General features: G+C 44.5%; 1 protein-coding gene across 5 annotated transcripts in view; it reads right to left on the bottom strand.

The window, feature by feature from the left end:
- RALY (RALY heterogeneous nuclear ribonucleoprotein) overlaps window positions 1–24,356 on the bottom strand; it is an 80,749-nt gene that overhangs the window by 44,731 nt on the left and 11,662 nt on the right. For 4 of the 5 annotated variants that reach the window (XM_035006131.1, XM_035006135.1, XM_035006132.1 and 1 more), the window contains exon 2: window positions 82–164. The exons of the other annotated variant lie outside the window; for it this stretch is intronic. The gene's annotated coding sequence lies outside the window, so the exon portion shown is untranslated. The remainder of the gene's footprint in view (window positions 1–81; window positions 165–24,356) is intronic. 5 annotated transcript variants of the gene reach the window in all.

Below are 24,356 nucleotides of genomic sequence, written 5' to 3'. Positions count from 1 at the left end.
AAAGATAAAAATAAGCCCCAAACTAATTACCCTGTATCTTGGCCCAAGCTTGCCCAGAGTTTGCCCAAGACCCTCACTCACCAGTACCAAGGCTGAGCTCAGCCCACAATTTTCTCTTTTGGGTCACAGGGTCAGTACCAGCTGCCTCTGGGAACAAGGCTCACCTAAAACAGAGAGAGAAGTCAGTCAGGGTCCTGACAGGCATGAACTTAGGTCAGCACAGGCATTCCAAGTTCCTGCTCTCACATGTCTCGCATCTTTGCAAAAGATAGGTTGATTGGGTGCCTGGGTGGCTCAGTCCTTAAGCATCTGCCTTCGGCTCAGGTCATGATCCCAGGGTCCTGGGATCAAGCCCCGCATCGGGCTCCCTGCTCCGCGGGAAGCCTGCTTCTCCCTCTCCCACTCCCCCTGCTGTGTTCCCTCTCTCGCTGGGTCTCTCTCTGTCAAATAAATAAAATCTTAAAAAAGAAAAAAAAAAAGATAGGTTGATAATTAAATACATTATTTCAAGTTATGCTAAGTGCTATGAAGAAAAATAAACCAGAGTAAGAGAGGGAAGAATGACAAGGAGTGAGAATGAGGCCTATTTTAGATAAAATGATCAGGGAAACCTGGGGCACCTGGGTGGCTCAGTTGGTTAAGCATCTGTCTTCAGCTCAGGTCATGATCTCAGGGTTCTGGGATCGAGCCCCACATGGGGCTCCCTACTCAGCTGGGAGTCTGCTTCTCCTTCTCCTTCTGCCCCTCCTCCCTGCTCATTGCTCTCTCTCAAATAAAAAAAAAAAGATCAGGGAAACCTTCTCCAAGAGGTAACCACCAGAAAGAGACCTGAATGAAGTGAGGGAGTAAGAGCTGCAAAGATCTGAAGAAAGACTGTTTCAGAGAGGGAGAATACCAAGTACAAAGACCCCGCAGCAATCATAGGCAAGAATAAGCTTGTTATGCTTAAAGGAACAAGAAAGTCAACGTAACTAGAATGCGGTGATATAAAGAATGAGATACTAAATATATATGGAGGAATTAATTACGATCCCTATTTTACACCTGAGAAAACTGAGGCTCAGGTTAGGTGACTTGCCCAAGGTCAAAGTAAATCAGTGGCAGAACTGGGAATGGAGGGGCAGTTGGCTGGCTTAGTTTAGTAGAGCATGCGACTCTTCATCTCGGGGTTTTGAGCTCAAGCCCCACACTGGGTGTAGAGATTACTTAAAATCTTAACAAAAAAGAACTGGGAATGGAATTCAGGTCATCTAGACAACTCTGTCTCGATCTTGGGCCAGGTTCCTCCAGCTTAGATAACCCGGACCCCAGCTGGGACAAACTTTCAAGCACTCTAAAACTGGTCTCAGGTTTCTTTACTCATCCCCTCCTCTGTTGGTGAGGATGGTTGAAAAACATAAATGGCTATATTTACCTGGAATGTGGAATAGAGGAGACTCCAGGGTTAAGGAGAACAGTAGTACATGCCAAGCGCTGTTGTAAACCCTTTTTTATATTAACTCATTTAATCTGCACAACAATCTTATAAGGTGGCTGTGTTATTTCCCCATTTTACTACTAGAGAAATTGAGGCACAGATAAGTAAATTTGCCCAAGTCACACAGCTAACAGAAGGCAGAGCTGAGACTTGACCCCAGAAAGTCCATCCTCTGGAGCTTGCCCTGCCCTCTTAACCATACTATATCAACTTCTGAAAAACAAAAAAAAAAAGGAAACATTCTCTAGTCATAGCCAATATGGCTCAGAGCCTCAATTACCCCCAGCCTGAAATCCTCTCCATTTACTTGCAGTCTAGGCTTCCTACTGAATATCAAATGAATGACTCTTGAGTCCCTCAGTTGGGTGGTTCCACACACTTCTCTAATCTCTAGCTACTGTGAGCAGAAAGCGATGATAACCATGACAATCGCCATTTAATAGCCACTAACGATGAATGTACCCTTTGAAACAGACTAGGTACCAGGCTAAGAATCTTATATGCACTATCTTATTTCAGACAAGAGAGTGACAGTTGTTCCAAGACATGGGTGAAGGGGTCTCTGCGGGGCTCCAGGCCTGGAGGCAAAGCAGCAAATACATGGAACGGAAGGATCTCTATAGGCCCACGTCATAGGCCAAAGGCAGAGATACTAGGAGGTGAGCAGTAAGGGGAATAGACTATGAGCACCTCCAATTCAATATGTCAACAAACTGAACTCATCTCCTCCTCTACAGTTCAGCAAATGATATAACCATTCTTCCAAGTACTGAGACTCTAAATGTTCATACTCTCCAACCTCTCCTTTCCTCATGCCCCATTCCCATAACTGCCAAGTCCTCATGCGTTTTTTCATTATTGTTCTAAGAGCTCTACATCCAAACAGTTCTTCTTTATTCCCTACTGTGACAACTTCCTCTTGATTCAGGATCTCACTGTCTCTTGCCTGCAAGGCTGGAATATTTCTTAAAATTTACTGACATTATAAGGACAGACTGTTACAGTAGCCTCTTCTCTGGTCTTTCAGTAGTCTACCCCCATCCCTTCCTGCTCTAACCACTGAGTCCACACTGCCAGACTAATGTTCCCAATGCCACTCCCCTGCTCAGAAAAGAAAAATGAAAAAAGTCATGGCTCCCAATCACCTCAGCTTTGCTAAGTATGCCTTCATCTGGTCATCATCTGCCTTACCTCTATCATGGGCTTTCCAGCTCTCATCCTTTTGTCCATGCTGTTGTTACACTTGGAATGCCTGTCTATTTGTACATATTCAAATCCTTCTTAATCTTCCAAGGCCTAGCAAATCTATAAAGTTATCCTGAACCCTTTTTCTCACCTCTCTCTGTCATATTCTTGAATCATCTCTGTGACTACACCTGGCTCTGGCCTCATCATCAGCTTAAGCCTCAAAACCAGTTCCTCTGTTCCTTCTTGTAAAGATTCCTGCTGGTTCCAGAGAATGAAGACCTACTCGGTTAAGATTTCTCTTCTCATTCTTGCTACTCTTACTTTACTCGGGATCTATCACCTAACAAGGGACCTTGGTTCTAATCTGAGCCTCAGATTTCTACAAAATGGAGATACAATCCCCATTCTGATTATAGGACAGGGATTTTGTGAGAATCATTGCAGTAACAGAAGAGGAGGTGGGGGAAGAGTTAGGATGGGAGATTCCAGGCCAGGTCTTTAATAGCTCTTTCTTTCACTGCAAAACACTGAGCATATTTATAGAAGCCTTCTAGCCAATCAATCGAAAAATACTTCCTGGGCGTGGTTGGTCATGGTCACAGCTCTAAGTTAGGGGTTACAGATGGCACAGGGATGAATAAGAACAGTTCTTATCCTTAGGCTCCTTGCATTCCAGGGTGTGGGACTATGTGAACTTCCTGCAAAAGGACTACTACTAATATTAGGCTGGATCCAACAGTACAAAGAGTGCTCCACGTATTGTAAAAATGAAGAAATCAGGCTGACTGGAGGTGGCCTCAGAAGTTTCACAGGAGCAAGGACTTAAGCCAAGCCTTGATGCAGAATGACAGAAAGACACATGCTACTATGCACCAAGCACTGGGCTAGCTGTTATGAGGTTAACCCTCACACTACCCTGTGAAGAGGTGATGGCGTGCCCATTTGATATCCAAAGTAACTGAATATGGGCAAGGTTAATTGTACCATTTAAGGTCAAACAGCCAGTAAGTAGCAGAGCTAGGATTTGAACACAAGCCTGCTTTACTTTACTCCAAAGCCTATATATGTTTACTTACTTACTTAATGATCCAGAGGACCAGATAAACTCTAAAGTTCTTTCTACCTTAAAAATCCAATGATTTGGGGCACCCAGCTGGCTCAGTCAGAAGAGCATGAGACTCTTGAGCTCAGCGCTTGATCTCAGGGTCATGAGCTTGAGCCCCATGCTGGGTATAGAGATTACTTAAATAAGTACAACTTAGAAAAAAAAAATCCAATGATTTGAATGCGGGAATAGGGGAGGAGGTTACTGCTGCTAATGTCTTCCCCATAAGACTGTAATTTTATTGGCAGGTTTAGGGTCTTATTTTTTTTTAATTTTTTTTTTTTTTTTAATTTTATTTATTTGCGAGAGAGAGAATGAGAGACAGAGAGCATGAGAGGGAGGAGGGTCAGAGGGAGAAGCAGACTCCCCGCCGAGCAGGGAGCCCGATGTGGGACTCGATCCCGGGACTCCAGGATCATGACCCGAGCCGAAGGCAGCCGCCCAAACAACTGAGCCACCCAGGCGCCCAGGTTTAGGGTCTTATTAACTGGAATAGCCTAAGTATCTGACACAGAGCCTGGCAGGTTATACTTAGAAGACACTGTGAGTGAATGAATGAGTGAATAAGCACCTTCCCCATGAACCTTTGTTCTGAGGTCTAGAAGTAAGGTCCAAAATCTCAAGCTCCACGTTATGACTCTCGGCCCCAGCATCTTTAATACCAGCTATCTACTAATCTGTTGTTTGAAGGTTCCCTTTTTCCATTCTTGTTTTCAGGAGTTAAGGGAGAGGTGGGGAGAGGTGAGGAGAGAAAAGGATAAGAAGGGAAGTTGGGTGGGTAAGAGAAAAGAGAGGGAGAGGAAAAGGGTGAAAGGAGAGAAGGTAAGGAAGGTAAGGAAGGAGACAAAAAGGAAGGAATTGTCTGAGGCACAGACTTTGGGAAAGGTTTCTTTTCTGGTACCAGAACCAAGGATTTGTTTGTTTGTTTTTTAAAGAGCAGCCAAAGAATTCCTCTTTATAAATTTCAAATGAAGAGAACCTGCTTGTCCAAAACCCCAGACTAAATCTACCAGGAGGAGGTACAATGAAACTCCTCAGGGTTCCAATCCTCAGTTCTTAACCACTATCCTGCCCCAGCTCAACCTTCACCTGGTTTAGGCTAAATAAAGCTTGCAGAGGTCAGAAGACATACCAGTTCTTCTGATACTCCTCTGCTCCTCCTCCAAGGGTTATTCCAGGCTAGTGAGCCTTGGGAATCCAACCTTCCTTATGGATGAGGAGACACTGACATCCTCTGGATGCTTCGCCCCAGCTGTCATGAAAGTTTTGTTGAACCCTAAGGGAAAAAGAATTACTCCCTTTCTGCTGAGTTCCTCAAATGTGTGTGAAAAAATTGTGGTGAAGATGTGGATGAAGGCAGCAAGGTCCCTTCAGAACTCTACATCCTGAGTCCTAATACAGCTTAACCTTCTTTAGGTCTGATCTGCAAATTATACACTCATACTTCTCCTTCTTCCTAAATTAGTAGAGAAAGCACTGGGCTAAGAGTCAGAAAACCTAACAGCTAGTTCCAGCTCTACCTCTGATTCGCTGTGTGACCTTGACAAGTCCTTTCGCCTTCCTGGACATTAGTTTCCGTATCTGTAAAATGAGGGAGCCAGCATCTACTCTTCTGAAGAATCTTTTGAGGGATCAAGAAGACTGGCAAGGACAGTAAATTTATTTGGTTTTATATGAATGGTAAAGAAAGAATGAGGGGATGGTCTCTTAAGAAAGAAAGAAAAAGGGTTATACCACCTTTCAGTTGAAGGGCCTGCTCTGACTGAAGAACTGTGGCAGACAGGCCACTGTCCGTACCTCCATCAAATGAGAGGCGCCAACCAAGACTTAAAACAACTCATGAACCACATGCATGTAAATCCCAACAGGTCCAAGTACAGAGAAAACAAGAACCACTAGAAGTCACATATTGCTCAGGAAAAGAACAAGTAGTAATAATCAATTCAGTGGTGAAGAGCTCAGACTCTAGAATCAGACACCTGGATTTGAATCCTACTCTGTCTCTTAACTACCTTTGTGTCCTTAGGCAAGGTACTGACCTTCTGTGCCTCAGTTTCCTTCATTTATTAAAAATGGTTCCTGCTTTGGGGCGCCTGGGTGGCTCAGTCGGTTAAGTGCCTTCAGCTCAGGTCATGATCCCAGGGTCCTGGGATCAGAGCCCCACGTCAGGCTCTCTGCTCAGCAGGGAGCCTGCTTCTCCCTCTCCCTCTGCCTGCCGCTCCCCCTGCTTGTGCTCTCTCTGTCAAATAAATAAAATAAAATAAAATTTTTAAAAAATGGTTCCTGTTTCATAAATGTTTTATTGGGAAAAATAAATGAGACAGCATGGGAAAGCCCACACCTAAGAGCCTGGCAAAAGTGACTCAATGATAGGTATTGTTATTCCATTGTTATTCCATGTAAGTACCACAAAAGGATGAATCAGAAGCAATAAAAAGGCCTAGGAGGAAAAAAAAGAAATGCACATTTGCCATTACCTATTACGTATCATGCCCTATGCCCAAAGCCTTAATTATTTTCATTTATTCCTAATAACCTTTTGAGGTCAATAAAATGATCCCTATCTTACAAGAGGAAACTGAGCCTCGGAGAAATAACTTGTCTAATACCACATAGCTAGGAAACAGAACTTACTGGAACCAAGGTCTGACTCCAAAGACTGTGTTCTTTCTACTATATACCTTGTACTTTCTCATGCTTAAAAATAAGAAGACCCTGCCACTACATATAGGCACCAATAATAAAATTTTAGGAAATGGACAAATTCTCCCATTTTGTACGTGATGAAGCAACTACTGGTTTTGCATGCCTGGGAAAAAGATGGGCAGGGGTCGAATGCAAGCATACCATCAAGATCCACACTTGCAGGACTTGGCTTACCAGACCTTCCCAAGGGGCTCTCAGCCAGTTGTTGCAGTAAGAGAGGAGAGAGGGACTATTCCCAGACTGGATACCATACCCAAAAGGATAATGTTCTAAGACTATATCAAACAGTCAAGAAGCCATGAGAGGTTCAGCCTGGGCTGAACTCAAATACCTGATCAAAACACCTAATACTGGGAGGGAACACAATGCTAGGAACACCTTTACAAGACTCAGTATGTACTGTGTCCTGCATGTGCAAATTGTCTCTATTTCTGGGAAGCACTTTATTAGGGCCCAGATGACCACAAGTCAGTCTGAAAAGAAGCACTCATTCCCTTAGGCCAGGCCATTATTTTGGAGCATTCCAACAACAACAACAACAACATCAACATCAACAACAACAACAACATCATCATCATCATCATCATCCAGAACAAGTTCTACAGGAGTACACAGAAACCAGGAACTACAGCTTGCAACTAGGGGAAAGGAGCCAGGAAATGAATTAAGAGAAGATCTGGGGAAGAAGTGAGTCCTAGACATCAAAGGCTTTTGAGAGGGTGGGGAACCAAGCAAAAGGCCTGGGACAAGAAAAGGGAGTGCTTCAGGGGGCTAAGGAAAGATTTTGATAGAAGAAATCATCTCCTACATTTGTAAACCAAAAAAGAAATTTTTTTTTAAATAGCATGTCCCTATCAAACCCTTGCTGTTTAAAGAAGACTCTCCAAGGCCTACAGGAAGACTGAAAAAAAAGTGGTATTTTCCTCTGGAGAGGGGAAGGAAAATAGAAGCTGGGTTCTCTAGGACTCTGGGGTGGCAACCAAGGCAAGAATGAGCAGCGCCAGGAAATAATCATAGGATAACAGCTCCAAGTACAATCAGACAGGGCTCACCTGCAGGTGGCCTCAAACCCACTTCTGCTCTGATCAGCACTTGAGGGTGCACAACTGCCCACATCCAGCAGGGAATATAAGATTAGCCACTGAGCAAAAAGCCTTTGTCCTAGGAGCCATGCTTGTCAATTTATTTGTTAGTTCTTTTCCAGCTGCACCCTAACCTCTTGGCCTCAAAATGAACTGCCCCAATCCTTGTGAGGCCTGCTTTTCCCCGCCTTGACCAAACCCATGGTCTTTTTTTTTTTTTTTTTTTAAGATTTTATTTATTTATTTGACAGAGACACAGCGAGAGAGGGAACACAAGCAGGGGGAGTGGGAGAGGGAGAAGCAGGCTTCCCACCGAGCAGGGAGCCCGATACGGGGCTCGATCCCAGGACCCTGGGATCATGACCTGAGCCGAAGGCAGACGCTTAACGACTGAGCCACCCAGGCGCCCCTAAACCCATGGTCTTACAGTTCTACCAGACTCCTCCCACTCACAAGGATACCTGACCTTGACTCTTGTGACTGACTCTATTGTGTGGCTGCCTATGCCCAGGCATAATTAACCAACTGGCTGTGGTTTGCCATTGGGGCTAAAAAGATGACTCACAATATCATAAAAATGCAGCCAGGTCACAAAATAGCTCAGTAAAACCCTCCTCTACTCCCCAGCAAAGACAGGTGTTAGGATGCTCAGCATATCACAAAAGGAGGCCCTCAAGGGCAGCTGGTTTCTTACTGACAGGTGACGTTAGGGCTCTTGAGCTTAGTCCATGTCCGTGTATGAGAACATTATTTATGCCATAAATAGATGAAACTCAATCCAGGCAGTCTCTAGGCTGCCTGGAGGAATGTCCAGAGAATACAACAGATGCACAAGACAATCATTTCTTGCCTCTGAATTTTCTTAACAGCTAACAGCACTTCTCCTTCCTCAGCTGAAGCTGTCTCCAGTTTCCCCCTCCTCCTTCCCTAGAAGAACCAACCCTGCAGGAATCATCAAGGGAGGCACCAGTAATTACTGTTTTCTTTTCTCCATGCTAATGAGACAGTTGGATGGTTCCCCTCCCCACCTCCCTAGCTGGAAGGGAGAATCTAAGGCTTTATAATCTGTAACCCACACACCAAAGCTTGGGCCAGACAGTGCCTCTGCAATTGAACTGTGTAGACGATGGCTTTCTGTCCCCGATGAGACCAGAGCTGGAAAAGGCCCCACCATTTTAGAAAAGGCAGACCAGAGTGGCAAGAGGATCTGTCCAAAGTCACAGAAGGAAGTCCATGAAAGGGCCAGATTCCTACTCCCAATCAAGACACTTCCCACATCATCCAGACTTCTACAGTACAGAATGACTTTGGAAGTGTCCTCAATGTGGAGCCAGGAACTCCAAGTATCAAGTTCACATACTTGTTTTGTTTTTTGTTTTGTTTTTACAGAAGGAACATATGCAAGCATTTGAGTGGGGGTGAGGGCGGTGGAGAGGAGCACAGGGAGAGGAAGAGAGAATCTTAAGCAGGCTCCAAGGCCCGTGTGGAGCCAGACACAGGGCTCAATCTCATGACCCCGACATCATGACCTGAGCAGAAATCAAGAGTCAGATGCTTATCCAACTGAGCCACCCAGGCACCCCTACACATAATGGTTTTGAATAGGTACTTAAAAAGCAACAACAGGGACGCCTGGGTGGCTCAGTCGGTAAAGGGGGCTGCCTTCGTCTCAGATCGTGATCCCAGGGTCCTGGGATCAAGTACCGCATCGGGCTCCTTGCTTGGCGGGAGTCTGCTTCTCCCTCTGCCTGCTGCCTGCCATTCCCCCTGCTTGTGCTCTGACAACTAAATAAATAAAATCTTTAAAAAAAAAAAAAGGCAACAACAATGTTCTGAAGATAGGGACTCAGCCCCAAGAATCTCAGTTCTGGGATGGAAAGGCAGGATCCCAGCGCCAATGCCAATTTTACCCCAGATATAATGCCAATTTTACCCCAAAATTAAAATCTCAAGTAGGGGGCGCCTGGGTGGCTCAGTTGGTTAAGCGACTGCCTTCGGCTCAGGTCATGGTCCCGGGGTCCTGGGATCGAGTCCCGCATCGGGCTCCCTGCTCTGCGGGGAGCCTGCTTCTCCCTCTCCCACTCCCCCTGCTTGTGTTCCCTCTCTAGCTGTGTCTCTCTCTGTCAAATAAATAAATAAAATATTAAAAAAAAAAATCTCAAGTAGGTGGTCAGGCAAAAAAAGAATCTGTACATTTGGGGGCTCCTGGGTGGCTCAGTCGTTAAGCGTCTGCCTTCGGCTTAGGTCATGATTCCAGGGTCCTGGGATTGAGTCCCACATCGGGCTCCCTGCTCAGCGGGAAGCCTGCTTCTCCCACTCCCCCTGCTTGCGTTCCCTCTCTCGCTGTCTCTCTCTCTCTGTCGAAAAATTTTAAAGAATTTTAAAATCTAAAAAAAAAAAAAAAGAATCTGTACATTTTAGCTGGGATTCAGTTCAGTTACATGCAGACTACAAATACCAAGGGTGGGATCCAAAGTTAGCCTTAAAAATGAACTTCTGGTCTGGTGGCTAAAGGAGGTCCTGAGGATAGTACACTTGGACCTCAGTCTTGCTAGTCCAATCCTCGTATGTCACAGATGAAGAAACTGAATCTAGGAAGCTTCAGAGGAGAGGACCCATGGTGAAGCAGCAGGAGTGAAGGATGTTACAGCCTAGAGCTAGCCACGGCCTGCCTGGATAGCCCCGGTCAAAAAAAAAGGAAGACAGGGTCTCTGGGAAGAGCCAGCACTTGCAACGGCTGCACTGAGAAGAAAACGGCTCAAGGTTTTAGGCTGGAATAATTTGTAGAATCTAACAAGGCTTATTTTTTCAGCCTGAAAGCCAGCTCCTGTCAGCCTCTAAAACCTCTTTCCTTTCCCTCTCACTGTCTATCCTAGCTCTATCATTTCAAGTAGGAATCAGCAACTCCAATCCAGTCCTTGAACTAATTCTGACTCCAGGCAGGAAATATTTAAATCAGTCTTAGCTGCAACCTCCATCCCCTACCCACAGGGCCTGGATAACGCCTTCTCCCTATTTGCTACCACAGAGTTGACACTGGGCTCCCTGTGCTATTCCAGGCCACTGCTGACCACCAGACTTCACCTTCTAGGTCACAAAATCATGTGACTATTCTATAAATGGGCCTAAGTCCATGTGGTAACCCCTGCCTTAGTCACCTAACAACTCAGGCCCTCCAAGGACTAAAGCCTAGCTCTGAATCCCAGGCCAGATTTCCCCATCGGTTGCCACTCTCCAGACACTGCCTAGGAACCTGAACCTGCACTTGAGTTTGCTGCCCTCCCTACCCTTCGGCAGGGAAGGCAGCATGGTACGGTGGAAATAGCATGCAGACAGACCTGGGTTTGAGCCCTGGCTCTGTCACCTACACTGCATATCCTTAGGCACTGCTCCTTAACTGCTCTTGTGTATCCTCTTAGAGCTCTCATCACTGTTTACCTGTCTCTGTCCTCTATCACTCTCCCCTACTTGGGAACAAGGAATATTTGTTTCCCTATAACTTCGATGAGTCAGTCACTGTCTACTGAATGATCCTCTAAAACTAAGTTCCCACTGTCTGTAAAATAGGGATAATATCGCCGATCTCAGAGTTGTGAGATAAATAGGAAAAAGTCCATAAATTGCCTGGATCAGCACCTTCCTCTATTGTATCATGGATGCCCAGGGCCAAGTGTTTGCCTGTACTGAACTAGACTGCCCATCCTAGAGACACCATGCCTTGCTGAACCTCTAGGACCACATGGACCTGACCTCCAGAGCCTGTTCCACTTCGGTAATTAGACTGAGTGCCAGGTCCTGGGACCTGCCAGTAAAAACAGCTAGAGATAGGACTACTTTCCTCACAGTCAAAGGCAATGAATTTCAAGTAGATGAAGTGTGGGAATATACTAATATTTTAGATTGCAAGGAGGGAGGGAACATGGGGGACGGGGGTGAGGGAAGGTGTGCTCTGAAGTTGGGGTCTTAGAGAAGAAATCTCAAATTCCAAGAAGTGGCTAAAGTCATCTGTACTGGAGCCTACAGAAGGTGCAGAGACATGAAACAAAGGGGCCGAGGTCACATAGTAAGCTAAAGGGAAGTAAGTCTGGAACCCACCACTGCAGTCTCCCCATCTAGTGTTTTTTTCTATCCTATAGAGCAGATGCACAATGTTCTAGAAAAAGGGGAGGCACAGGGGATACAGTGTAGTGACAGGGAGCAACTCATAAGGGATGTCAAGTGGTACTTACGCAGTTTCTGGCTGGGAGAGGGAACTGAGAAATAAATCTAGCCTTTGGTTTTACAGAGGCCTAATATGCTCTGGAAGCTGAAGGGCAGAAGTTCAATGTGGCTAGAACAAGTGTGAGCAGTTAAGGAAGAAAAAGGGTAAACAGTGTCCTCAAAGAATCATGAGCCCCTCTCCCACAAAAGCAGCTACTCTGGGTGATCAAAACCCTCTTGCCCACCCATCCCCAACTTCTCAACTCAAACTATGTTCCAGATTTGAGGATATGTGTCTTTTCCATTAGAGGGAGCTCAGACTTATAAACTGCAAGTGAAGCACAGAGAAGTGGCAGAGCTCTGCACCAAGTGGAAGAATTCTTTGTCCTATTTACCATATTCACCTGAACTTCTGACAAGTTAAGTGATTTGTCCAAGGTCACACAGCTAATAAGGGCAAACCAGGACTTGGTATCCTGTGTCCTTTTGTGACCACGGTAACTTTCAGCAAATTTGACCTTTATAAAGTTTTGAGAGGTGGGCAGGGCTAGTGACTTCTGCTAAATCATGCCATCCCTTCTGAAAAGTCTCATTTGGGAAACCTCCAATTCATTTCAGGCCTAGTCTCTTACAGAACTTTCATAATTACCTTCTAACTCAGAGGCCAGCAAACTTTTTCTGTATCGGGCCAGATAGTAAATATTTTCGGTTTTGTGGGCTATAGCAGTCTCTGTAGTATTCAACTTTGCCACTGTACTATGAAAACACTCAGAGAGGAACAAACAAGTGTGCTGTACCTCAGTACAATTTTATGCAAAGAGGCAGCAGACTGGATTCAGCCCACAGGCCATGGTTTGCTGACACCTGTTCTAACTAATCTACTGTCTCTAATCAACCTGTCTCCCAATCCATCATACACACTCATATGGCAAGCCCTGTACCATGGATCCCCTTTGCCTACAAGATAAAGTTTAAACTCTACCCCCACCCTCTACCATATCGTTCTCCTGCACACTGTACTCCAATTACAGCAGACTATCACCCGGCAACTTCCTATCTTTCCCCCCTGCTATTCCCTGACACCCGCAATGCCCTCCATTCCTCTGTCAATAATACCTATTCAGGGACAAGTTCAAACGGCAACACCTGTGAAAAGTCCTTGCTTGCCTTAATTAGCCCTCTATATATGGCTGTCCCTCACCCACCACCGCCTCCCCACTCCCCCACAACTGTCAGCCTCATAGGGGCAAGCACTGTGTCATAGTCAACTCTGTATCCTTTGCAGTACCTAACATAGCACCCAGTCTCCGCTGACTGAACAGGCTTGGTTTCTAGGCCCTTTTAAGGTCACTAGAACATGGGGACCTTTGTTTCTAACAGAATACTCACAGCATCAACAGAGCCTTCAGTCGGCTTCAAGAGCTGCCCCCCACCTCCCTTTTGTATTCCTCGGGATTGGCCCAGGTAACTGGTTAAGACCAAGCTTTTACTAGGTGGTTCTAGCCTGTGCTCAGATACGTGAAAAGAGGGATCTTATTTTCAAACCTCTGCCCCTGACCTCAAACTGTATCCTTAATATCAGCCATAAACTGATCCCAGACACATATTTAGCCCTAGATCAGGAGACAGCCTTCTAACAAGCACAGATCCCTGGTCCTGAAGGCAGGGGATTTCACCCAGGGAAAGGCTCAGGGCATGCAGTCCAACCTCAAATGAAGAGGAAACTCAAAATATGTGGTAAGAATCATCAGGAGCATCACCTCTGCAAAGGGATCTCTACTGAGACTAAAGGTCCTGGGCAAGCCTATAGCCCACAAGTATGGCTATCCTAGCTCGGGGAAGCTATGAGGTCAAAGACTAAATTGCTGATGGGAAAAAAACAAAACAAATACACAAAGAATTTTTCTCCTAAGCCCAGAACGGAACAACATTCCATCTGGGTAAGTGAGCTTGTCACAGGCATGGGGTACTTAGCATATCTGCCATTCCAGGATTACTGCTGTCAAATTTTAATTAGGGTAATTAGAGTTAAAAATGTAATTTCATTTCAGGGGTATTTTGAACAGATTCCATTAATTTCTTTTTTTGAAAGAACACAGAAAGGAGGGGCAGGCTGAGTGGAGCAAAGGATTTTGCCATGGGAGAAGCGAAGCCATGTGCCTGGGCCAGATGAGCTTTCAAAACACTGCCCAGAACGCTGAGCACACACCTGTGCAGGCTTGGCCCGGAGGACAGAGAAAGCTCTTCAGTTCTCTTCCTTAGTTCCCTCCCTGAAACTAAGTTTCAGTCAGCATCTGCTAATAAATCTACCTTCTTCTCCCCAACTCCTGCTCCTGTATTACTGCCATTCAGCAGCTACTATTACAGCCCCAAGTCTGGCAAGGGGCACGAGCTTAGGGCTGACAATCTGATTTGCTACATGTTAGGGAATGCATTAATGTCCACCCCTTTGTCAGGAGTTCCTGGTCACATTTTTATGCTTTTCTTTGTGCTAATTCCCTAGTCTAGAGCGACCCTCCTTGCCTTGCCTGCCTCAACTTTTCCTCTTCCTTCAAAGCACAAATCAAAGTTATCTTCCCCAGGAAAGCTCTCCTTCGTGCCTGTAATCCCAGATTCCCTTGCACATGCCTCCATTAAGGCATACACAGAATACTGTGGTTTGTTTCCTTGTTTGACTCTTGATGCTAGATTGTGAAGTCTTTCATGGCAGAGACTGGATCTTCATATGGGAATCCTTAGGCACTAGCACAAGCCCTGACACGTCAGAAATACTCAATAAATACTTGCTGAATGACCAACAACAGGGGCAATTGGGTCTGACCACAACTGGTAGCTAAGCATGTTAAGCCCTCACGGACTACAATGCCTACAAATACCCAGTCATGAGTTCCTTCCCCCTCCTTGCACAGGGCCAGTTTAGAAACCTGACTTTGCACTCCATGCAGGAGGAAGTCCTCCCATTGATCCCAAATGATGATTGATCTCTCCCATGAGAGCCTGCTTATTCCTTAAGGACCTTGGAAAGGAGATGAGAAAGCAAAAGCAAGCAGAGCATCTCCCCCCATCCTCTTCATCAATGATTTTAAAGAATTTCCTCCAGTCTTTGAAGAGCTCCAGGGAGAGGGCCCGAGCGCCAGTTCAATCTGCGGAAAGATAAAGGATGGCCCTGGTAGAAAGCACTTCATCAGCTTGGAATCTGTGCTGCAAATGCCCAGAAATGTTGTAATGTAGTACAATAAAGAACATGCAATGTGACATAGAACAGCCAAGTCATTTCACTTCTCTGAGCTTCAGCTTCCTTTTCAGACCTATCCCAGTAGGTTACAGTAGGAGAAACATACAAAGGGGCTTTAAACCAGTATTTAACACTCAGTAGGTATTCAATAAATGACTTTTCCATCTGAAGAAGGCACCTGTACTATGTACCTAGCATCATATTATGTTTATAAGTTGACAGAGGTGAGGAAAAGATATCAAAGGGGGATACAAGGTAACCATTTCTGTTTGCTCAGGGCAGCCCTGCCTGCCGGGTCCAGGGGAAGAGGGACTGTTGTGTTGACCAGTATAACCAGAGCCACTTCATGGGAATCAGATTCTCTTAGCTAGGAGCACTCCTATAGCGTCCTCCCAGGCTCCCCAGGCCTGGCTGCAGGCCCATTATCGATCCATTTCTAATTAGGACCTGTGTCAGTGCTTCTGACAAAAGGTCAGGGCCTAGGCTGCCTCTGCTGGCCTCTGGCCAAAGCCTGAAATGCTCTGCCCAGGGTAGACCCAGAGAACCACCACTTCTGTGGTAGAAAAGAATACCAGACTGAACTCATCATAAAGCAGCATAAAATTTTAGAGCTGAAAGGGTCCTTTACGAGCATGAGCTTTGTTGTATTATAGGTGAGAAAGCTGAGGTCCAGAAAAGAATCTGTCCAATGTGGTACAAAAAAGATCTTGATAATTGCTTCCCAACCTGGCTACACAACAGAAGGACTCTGGGAACTTGTTAAAAATATAGTTTTCTAGGCCCCACCCCAGAGAACCTGATATGGAACATATGCAGTGGCTCTGTCTCTTTTGCTAAGTAGATGATCATCTTCCAATAAAAGTGAACCCTGAAATCACAGGACCAGTTTGCAGCTAGGTTCAAATCCACCTTGCGTCATAATAGTGCCATTTAGAAGCAACCCTCTGTTGTCTGATCCAACCATAACAAGGTTATTCTAGGGGCCTCAGAAGTATCTGTCATAAATGGTTCAGACTTCTAACGGTCCACTAGTCCACTGTCGGCAAAGACATTTCCTTTCAAAACTAGTTTGAAACTAAAATGTCTCTTATGAAGATTAGAAATACCCAAGGAGGGGATAGCAGGGAATTGTGGGAAATGGTGTGGTACTGAGTGTGAGACATGGGGCATGGGGAGATGTTGTCTGTGTACAGGGGAGGCCTTGTGTGGATATGTAAGGAAACTGTGGTGTCTGAGGCTTGCAGGTACCTCCGTAACACATACAATTCTGAGCACCTGGTTAGAGAAGAGTGGACAGGGAATATTGGAGGATAAATGTGTGGGTACATGGCAGGACGAGGAAGTAGATAACTTGAAGATGTAAGGGAGATAATACGGATTTGTATGGAAAGGAAGCAATGTGTGCACCTTTGTGACTCAATTTTGTGTCTATGTATTGTAAAACATATGAACTTTTAGGGACAGGAGGGAGTGTGTGTGGCCTAGACACTTGTATGCATAAGAAAACAGATCCATGAGCATATCTGACTCATCCAGCCCTAGTTTTGCCTGAAGGCTCGTACCACTCAAGGGCAGGCCTGTCTGCAGAAATTTCTCATTAAAAATGACATTATGACAACTACTAAAAAAAAAAAAAAAAAGAAAAATGGTAACACGCCCCCCAGGATCGTGGCAGGTTAAAAAAAAGCCAATGCCAATAAAACACAACAGACATATAAGAAGCAATTATGCCACGATTATTTCTCAGCTTCACAAGGGGAGGTGTTTATTTGGAGTTAAATATTGTATAACTGATTCACATCTCAACTCAAAGGACTGGATTTCCTGGGTAACTTGGGAAAGAGGGCAAGAAAGAATAAAGTAGGTAGAGAAAGGTAAACAACAAAGTTTAAAAAAGGGGGGGAGGACTGGAGAAATGGGAAGATGAAAGAGAAAAGTTTGGGAAAAAAAAACAAAAATAAAAGGCAAGTAGGTTACAAGAGACAGGGAGAAGGGAAGGAAAGAAGAAAGAAAAAAGGTAGAAAAGACAGGAGAGAATTTCCTTTAGGCTGGCACTTAGCACGCTCTATAGCAGGATTTCTAGCCAAGGGGATGATGAGTGGAGTAGGTGGTAGGGCCTGATCTCTATACTTCCTCATTGCTTTTAGTACAACCATTCCCTCCATCAGGAATGTTCTTCCCACCATCTTTGCCAATTTGAACTTCTAAATCTTCAAGAACTTTTTCAAAGGCTACCAGCTTTTAGAAGCTTCCAAGATTTCTCCCAGTTAGAAGTTAGCTCTCAAGAACTCCCATAAAACTTCCACAGCACTTTGTCATATTTGACCTGAAGCATTTAACATTCAACTTTATACCACGGGTATCAGTACACATACATTTCTGTTATTCATTCTGCAAGTACTATTTGTGCCAGGGCCATTACAGAGACACAAAGGAAAGAGATAAGTAGTACACTGTTCCCTGACCCATAAGATCTCAATTTCATGAATGAGAGCAGATTTGGGTGTAATACAACAGCAGAATACAACTACAGAAGTAGAAGCAAAGTGTAAAGAAGAATTCTGCTCATGGAGGGATCATGGAATGCTTCATTGAGAAGATGGCATTTGGAATGCTTCGAAAAAATGAACAGAAGCTTGTCTGGTAAAGGGGGCAGGGAGCTGAGAGCTTTCTACGCAAGGGAACGGTCAAACAACAAAGTCATGCTGAACTGAGTGGGAGCACAGGGAAACAGGGGCTGTTACCATGCCGCTGACAGAAGGCAGCATAGTGAGGTGGCACCAGACTGTATGAGCCTTGTAGCCAAGCCCAGAGTTGAGATTTTATCCTTTCCAACCTGGGGTTAGGTGGAGAAGAGGGCACTGTTTTAAAATGTTTAATCTCCTTTTTTTTAGTTGCCCTACTTTAGAGCAAGTCCCCTCAAAAACCCTGGAAACAGGTCCAATCCCAGGCTCTGCCTACTACAGAAGCATTATAAGAATTTCCCACAGAGGAGAAGGGCAGGCGACAGTCAGAAAAATAAGGAATAAAAGGGTGGGGATTAGCGGTGGGGGAAAGTGATGCAAAAGGGAGGGCAGTAGGGCTCAAGGAGAAAGGAGCTGGAGGGGAGGAAACAGAAGAAGCAGAGACGGATCTTCTCTTCGCACTGAGGTTCCTTGTTGCTGAGCTGTCCTCTACATCTTTCTAGGTAGAAAAAATAAGGTCAATCTGATGCTAGCGACAGAAAGACCGTTTGTGCTGAGACTGAGCACATTTACTAACTGCCACCTCAACCCTCCCTTTGCACAAGATGATAGAGCTGTGCCAAAAAATGAGAGTTTGCTCCAGCTCTACCAACCACCCCAAAGTAGCCAAAACCCCTTGCCCCATGCCCTAAGAGTGCGTGAGGCAGGAGCACCAAACAAAGGTCTGGAGTTTGAAGCAGGGCCTGCCCAGGACCCCAGAAAAGCTCTGCTTCCTTCCCGGGACCTCAATTTCATCTGCAAAACAAGGGGAGTAAAGGTGAAGCTCTCTTAGAGGCTGCATAGTCTATGAATTTATAGAAGCTGCTTCCCACAGAGGGTGACATGTAATGTGGGAATTTTCCTAACCTATCAAGTCATAACTTCATTCTTTCCACTCTGAGTTATGGCCAGTTTGAAGCCAAGGAGAAGTCAGACCCAGAATGGCAGCTGTCCCTGACACTATTATCCATTTGGCCCTGTCCAAAATTTAGTCCCTTGCCCAGACCTGTTTATCTCCTAGGTCACAAACAGATGCTCAGGCCCAAGAATTGTTTTGTCTGACCCACATAAATTTGTTTAAAAACCTCTGAATTGGGGCGCCTGGGTGGCTCAGTCAGTTAATCGTCTGCCTTCGGCTCAGGTCATGATCCCAGGGTGCTGGGATTGAGCCCCACATCAGGCTCCCTGCTCAGCAGGGAGCCTGCTTCTCCCTCTCTCTCTGCCTACTTGTGTTCTCTGTGTCAAATAAATAAAATCTTAAAAAAAAAAAACAACCACCCTCTGAATTAACTGCTAACATTTCAAATCAGATCTCGTGTTTTTAGAAAATTTTCCAGCTTCTCAAAAATATGAGCTCTCAGGGCACCTGGGTGGCTCTGGCAGTTGAGCATCTGACTCTTGGTCTTGGCTCAGGTCGTGATCTTGGGCTCCCAGCATCAGGCTCCTCACTCAGCGGGAAGCCTGCTGGAGATTTCTCTCCCTCTGCCCCTGCCCACATGTGCGTACTCTCTCTCTCAAATAAATTAAATCTTAAAAAAAAAAAAAGAAAAAAAAAATCAAGAGTTCTGGCAACCCTAGAGCCCGTGAGGTAAAGGTCAAAGGGCCTACTGTAATCCTATAATTTATCTGATACCTTCTCATCTAAAAAAAAAATTCCATACTAACATGATTTAATATGAGTAAACTTTTCAATTACTAGTTATAATATTTAAACTAATTCAACTCCAAAAAATCTGAGTACACTGACACTTCAGGAAGGTATGTTTTATCCAGTGATTTCATATATGCAGCCATGTGTCCCAGTTTGAGAAACTCCAACATAGTTTATCTACTCACTCAAAACATACTCCGGTCCTATGGTAAGCACTGGGAAAACAGTAATTAACAAGACAGGCATGGCTCCTACCTTTGTGGAGCTCATGGTCCAGTAGGATATAATGGGGAAAAAGCTATAGAGAGTAGGGAGCACAAAGAAACACTAAGCTAAGGATCTCAAATAGGGACTTGCCTATAAAAGGAAAAGGTTTAATTAGGCCTTTGTTGCTGAAAAGTCCTTTCCAGCTCAAAATTCTACCAGCATCACAAGAACTTAGCCCAATATCCTTTTCGAGTTCCTAATACTTATTAGCTTCCTCCCTTTATCTGGGAAATCATGATCAGTTATCATGGAAATTACCATGGTGCTCCACATACAAGATGATTTTACAGTAATTACAGAAGCCAAAGGGAAAAGGCAACAAGAAGAGTCACTCAGAAAAAGTCACCTACTTTCCACACATAGGAGCTGCTGCTCATTGCAGCTAGGTGGGGAGAAAGACCAGGGACTAATTCCTAAGTAAAATAGTTTTGTATTAGATGTCATGGTTTCTTCCATGAGGCATTGGGACCCGCCTTCCATACCCCCACCCCCGCCAAACTTGTGTCAGAGACTGTGAAAAATGCTAATTTTATAAGGACAAGGTTCACTGAGCCTTGACTAGTTGTTGTCCTTGTGAAATCCTAAGACAAGCCAAAACACAGACTTAATAGCCAACAGGGACACCAGAGTTTCTAATAAAATGAAGATAATTCATCTAGTCCCAGGGGACTAAGAGCACTGTAACTGGGCAAAGTCCCTTCAATATTAGAGTTCCAACCAGAGCGGGGTTGGCCCAAACGGACCAAGCAAGTAGCAAAAATAAGTACAGCTGACCAAGTGTTTCGAAGAAAAAAGTGCCAGTCTGGTGATAAATGGCAACTGGCACTGGATCACAGAGACAACAGGAAATGGTGAGGGCTCTGACAAACTTGAGAACAAATATGCCCTATCTAAAGAAGCCAGCCAGGGCACCTGGGTGGCTCAGATGGTTAAGCGTCTGCCTTCGGCTCAGGTCATGATCCCAGGGTCCTGGATCAAGTCCCGCATCGGGCTCCCTGCTAGGTGGGGAGCCTGCTTCTCCCTCTGCCTCTGCCTCTCTCTCTCTCTGACTCTCATGAATAAATAAATTAAAAACATTAAAAAAATAAAAAACAAAAAAATAAAGAAGCCAGCCAATAAGGAAACAGTATGTGAAATGAACAGAAATGAAGAATGTGATTCTTTAAACAAAAGCATTTTGCCAAACTAAGCTGGTAATGCAGACTTGTCCAAAGATCAGAATCATATCCCTGTGCCAAAGACCAAAAAAAAAGCCAAGCTACAAGCTTCTTAAACCTGGACAGGCCAGTGCACAAGGAGTCACAATACAGGGAGTCCCTGGTAGAGAGCTCAGGAAGTGAAGCCTTCCACAAAATCGCTGGAGGCTATTCCCACGTCTGTGAATACGAAAATTGTTCCAGCCCCTGAAACTTCCTCAAAAAATCCTCCTCCCTCTTCAGGAGAAATCAGTCACCCTCACAACCCACATGCCAGGACCTCTGATCTCATACAAAGTATCTCCACTGAAAGGCAGCCCCAATATCCCCAGGCTGGCGTCCAACTCAAAACAAAACAGAAAAACACTGCAGGTCAAGTCAAACAAAATATGTATGCAGGCCAGAAACACCCCAAGGGGCTGCCAGTTTGCAATCCCTGATCTAGAGGAGAAGATCCTCTGACTAGTTCTAAACAGGAAGGATTTAGGAGTCCCCTAAGGACGCCTAACTTCTGCCAGAGGAACTGCTTTTCCAAGGAGCTATCCAGGGTCCTACACCACTTGGCTCCTGAGCTTTAGAACCCATGATTCCACCTCCTTCTTTTGCTTAATCCACGGTCGAAAGTATTTTTTTTTAAAGAAAGATTTAAAGATATTAGGTACCTATTACATGCAAGGCACTCTAGGGATACAAATGCCCTGAACCTTACTTCTCTGGACTTTTTTTTTTTTTTTAAAGATTTTATTTATTTATTTATTTGAGAGAGAGACAATGAGAAAGAGAGCACATGAGAGGGGAGAGGGTCAGAGGGAGAAGCAGACTCCCTGCCGTGCAGGGAGCCCGATGCGGGACTCAATCCAGTAAAAAAAAAATTTTTTTTTTTAAAGATTTTATTTATTTATTTGAGAGAGAGAATGAGAGACAGCACGAGAGGGAAGAGGGTCAGAGGGAGAAGCAGACCCCCCGCCGAGCAGGGAGCCCGATGCGGGACTCGATCCCGGGACTCCAGGATCATGACCTAAGCCAAAGGCAGTCGCTTAACCAACTGAGTCACCCAGGCGCCCTAACTTCTCTGGACTTTTGACTTTACTACTTATAGTTGTATGTCGTCCTGGACCCAGTGCTGACTGTCTGCCACCCAAATTACTAGAGATCCAAACCACTTCTCTATATACCACATTCAATCCTATATACCATATTGATTTTAATGGCTTGGCTAGCCAGTAAAATGAAGGCTCAGCAGCTTGGTCCCCCTAAAAGGGTTATCTTTAAAACTCCTGTCCCTGAACTCTAACAACTAAAAGCTGTTTTCTTTGCAGAAGAACACAACTGCCCCATTACAGTCAGATATCCTTGGGAGTGAACAGTACAATGCTAAATTAAATGTATGCCCTCCCCTGAATCAAGATGGCATTCCCATGCTTTACTCCATTATGACTCTATCATCTCCAGATTTCCTCAGCATTTCCATAAAAGCAGTAACATCTTTGCCAAACAGAAAAGACTAGCTGCCCTTGAAATAGTAACTCAATCCAAGGAGGGAAGGTTTATTGCTGGAAAAATTTTGTTTATTTACCAAGTCCTTCAAACTAGATTTATGAGCAGGGGAGAACACAACAAAAATGGTTTTTAGAAAAAGGCATCTGGCAGCAGGGAGGACCATGGCATGGAAGAGGGCAAGAAAGGATGCAGGGAGGCTAGTTAGGAAGCTCCTATAGTCCCGCCATGGCCAAAACAGGCTCCATGTCTGAAAGAGGGTATGGTCCTACAGTCCCTAGCTGACTACCTGCTCACTGAAGACAGTCTCATTCATCTGAGTATCACCCAGCATCTAGTACCATGCCATTACATGGTAGGCACTCAAAGGTCATAGACCCATAAACCACCACTCCTGTGGGAGTTCTCAGTGTACATATCAAAGAAACTAAGGCCCAAGAACTTAAAGTGATTTGCCCAAGCTCACAGAATGCGTGAGTGGTAAAAAGCAAAGAACGAGGGCTTTGGAGGCAAGAAGGTCTATGTTCACATCCAAGGTTGCTGTGAGGCCTTGGGCAAACCACCCAACTCAACCTTTCTCCGTCTGTTTTCTCATCTGCAAAATAAGAATACCTATTTTGGGGGGCACCTGGGTGGCTCAGTCGTTAAGCGTCTGCCTTCAGCTCACGTCATGATCCCAGGGTCCTGGGATAGAGCCCCGCATCGGGCTCCCTGCTCAGCAGGAAGCCTGCTTCTCCCTCTCCCACTCCCCCTGCTTGTGTTCCCTCTCTCACTGTGTCTCTGTCAAATAAATAAATAAAATCTTAAAAAAAAAAAAAAAGAATACCTATTTTTTGTAGAGTTGCCATGAGGATTAAGACATACACTGTCCCCTAGATACAACCACCAATTTACAGAAAATTCAGAACACGGAAAACCCTACAGGAAAAACCCAGTTACTTCAACAAATAAAGGTAACAACAACAAAAATAGAAGTGAAATTACAAAATTAAGAGACTTAAGATATGTAACAACCAATTAAAATGTGTGGATCTTATATGAATCCTAAGTCAAACAAACTGTAAAAATAAGATTGTGACATTTATGAGATAATTGGAAATTTGAACACAATCTGGATTTTGATGGTATTAAGGTAATTGTTAAATTTTATAAGGTATGAAAATGGCATTGTGGTTGTGTTTCATGTTTTTTAAATAAACTTTACCCCAACATAGGGTTGGAACTCACAACCCTGAGATCAAGAGTCACATGCTCTCTTGACTGACCCAGCCAGTTGCCCCTGTGGTTGTTTTAAAGTCTTCCTTTAGAAATATATTGTGGAATAGTTAAGGGCAAAATAGAACAGCGGAGATTTTCTTCAAAGCGCAGGATGAGGAGAAGTAGGTAGGGGTATAAACAAAATATGATTGTGAATTGAAGCTGAGTGATAGGTATATCATGCTTCATTAACCTACTCTGTCTACTTTGTATATGTTTAAAATTTTCCATATTAAAAATAATTGGTTAGGTTTAAATCCTGGCAACTCCATTTACTAGCAGTGTTGACTATAGGCGTATTTCTTAACCTCCTAGTGTCTCAGTTTCCCATCTATGAGGATCAACAGAACCTACTTCTTAGGGTTGAGGTGAGAATAAATATGGTTTTTATATATACAGATTTTTTTTTAAGAAATCTTTTTTTTTTAAGATTTTATTTATTTGACAGAGAGAGAGAGAGACAGCACAAGTAGGCAGAGAGGCAGGCAGAGGGAGAGAGAGAAGCAGGCTCTCCACTGAGCAGGGAGCCCGACGTGGGGCTCAATCCCAGGACTCTGGGATCATGACCTGAGCCGAAGGCAGCCGCTTAACCAACTGAGCCACCCATATTTGACATATAAAATTATATAACACGTAAATGATATAAATTTACACATATAAGTCTTATAATACATCATTTATAAAGATTTCTATATACACAAAGAACTTAGCACATAGTAACTTTCAATAAACATCAGCCCTGTTAGTATGAACACAAGGTACCAGGCATGGT

The sequence above is a fragment of the Mirounga leonina genome, unplaced genomic scaffold (assembly GCF_011800145.1).
Source record: "Mirounga leonina isolate KUSES-001 unplaced genomic scaffold, KU_Mleo_1.0 Mir_150, whole genome shotgun sequence".
NCBI classification, from domain to species: Eukaryota; Metazoa; Chordata; class Mammalia; order Carnivora; family Phocidae; genus Mirounga; species Mirounga leonina.
The sequence above is the reverse complement of the archived record's forward strand: the minus strand, read 5'-3'. Positions and strand labels throughout refer to the sequence as shown.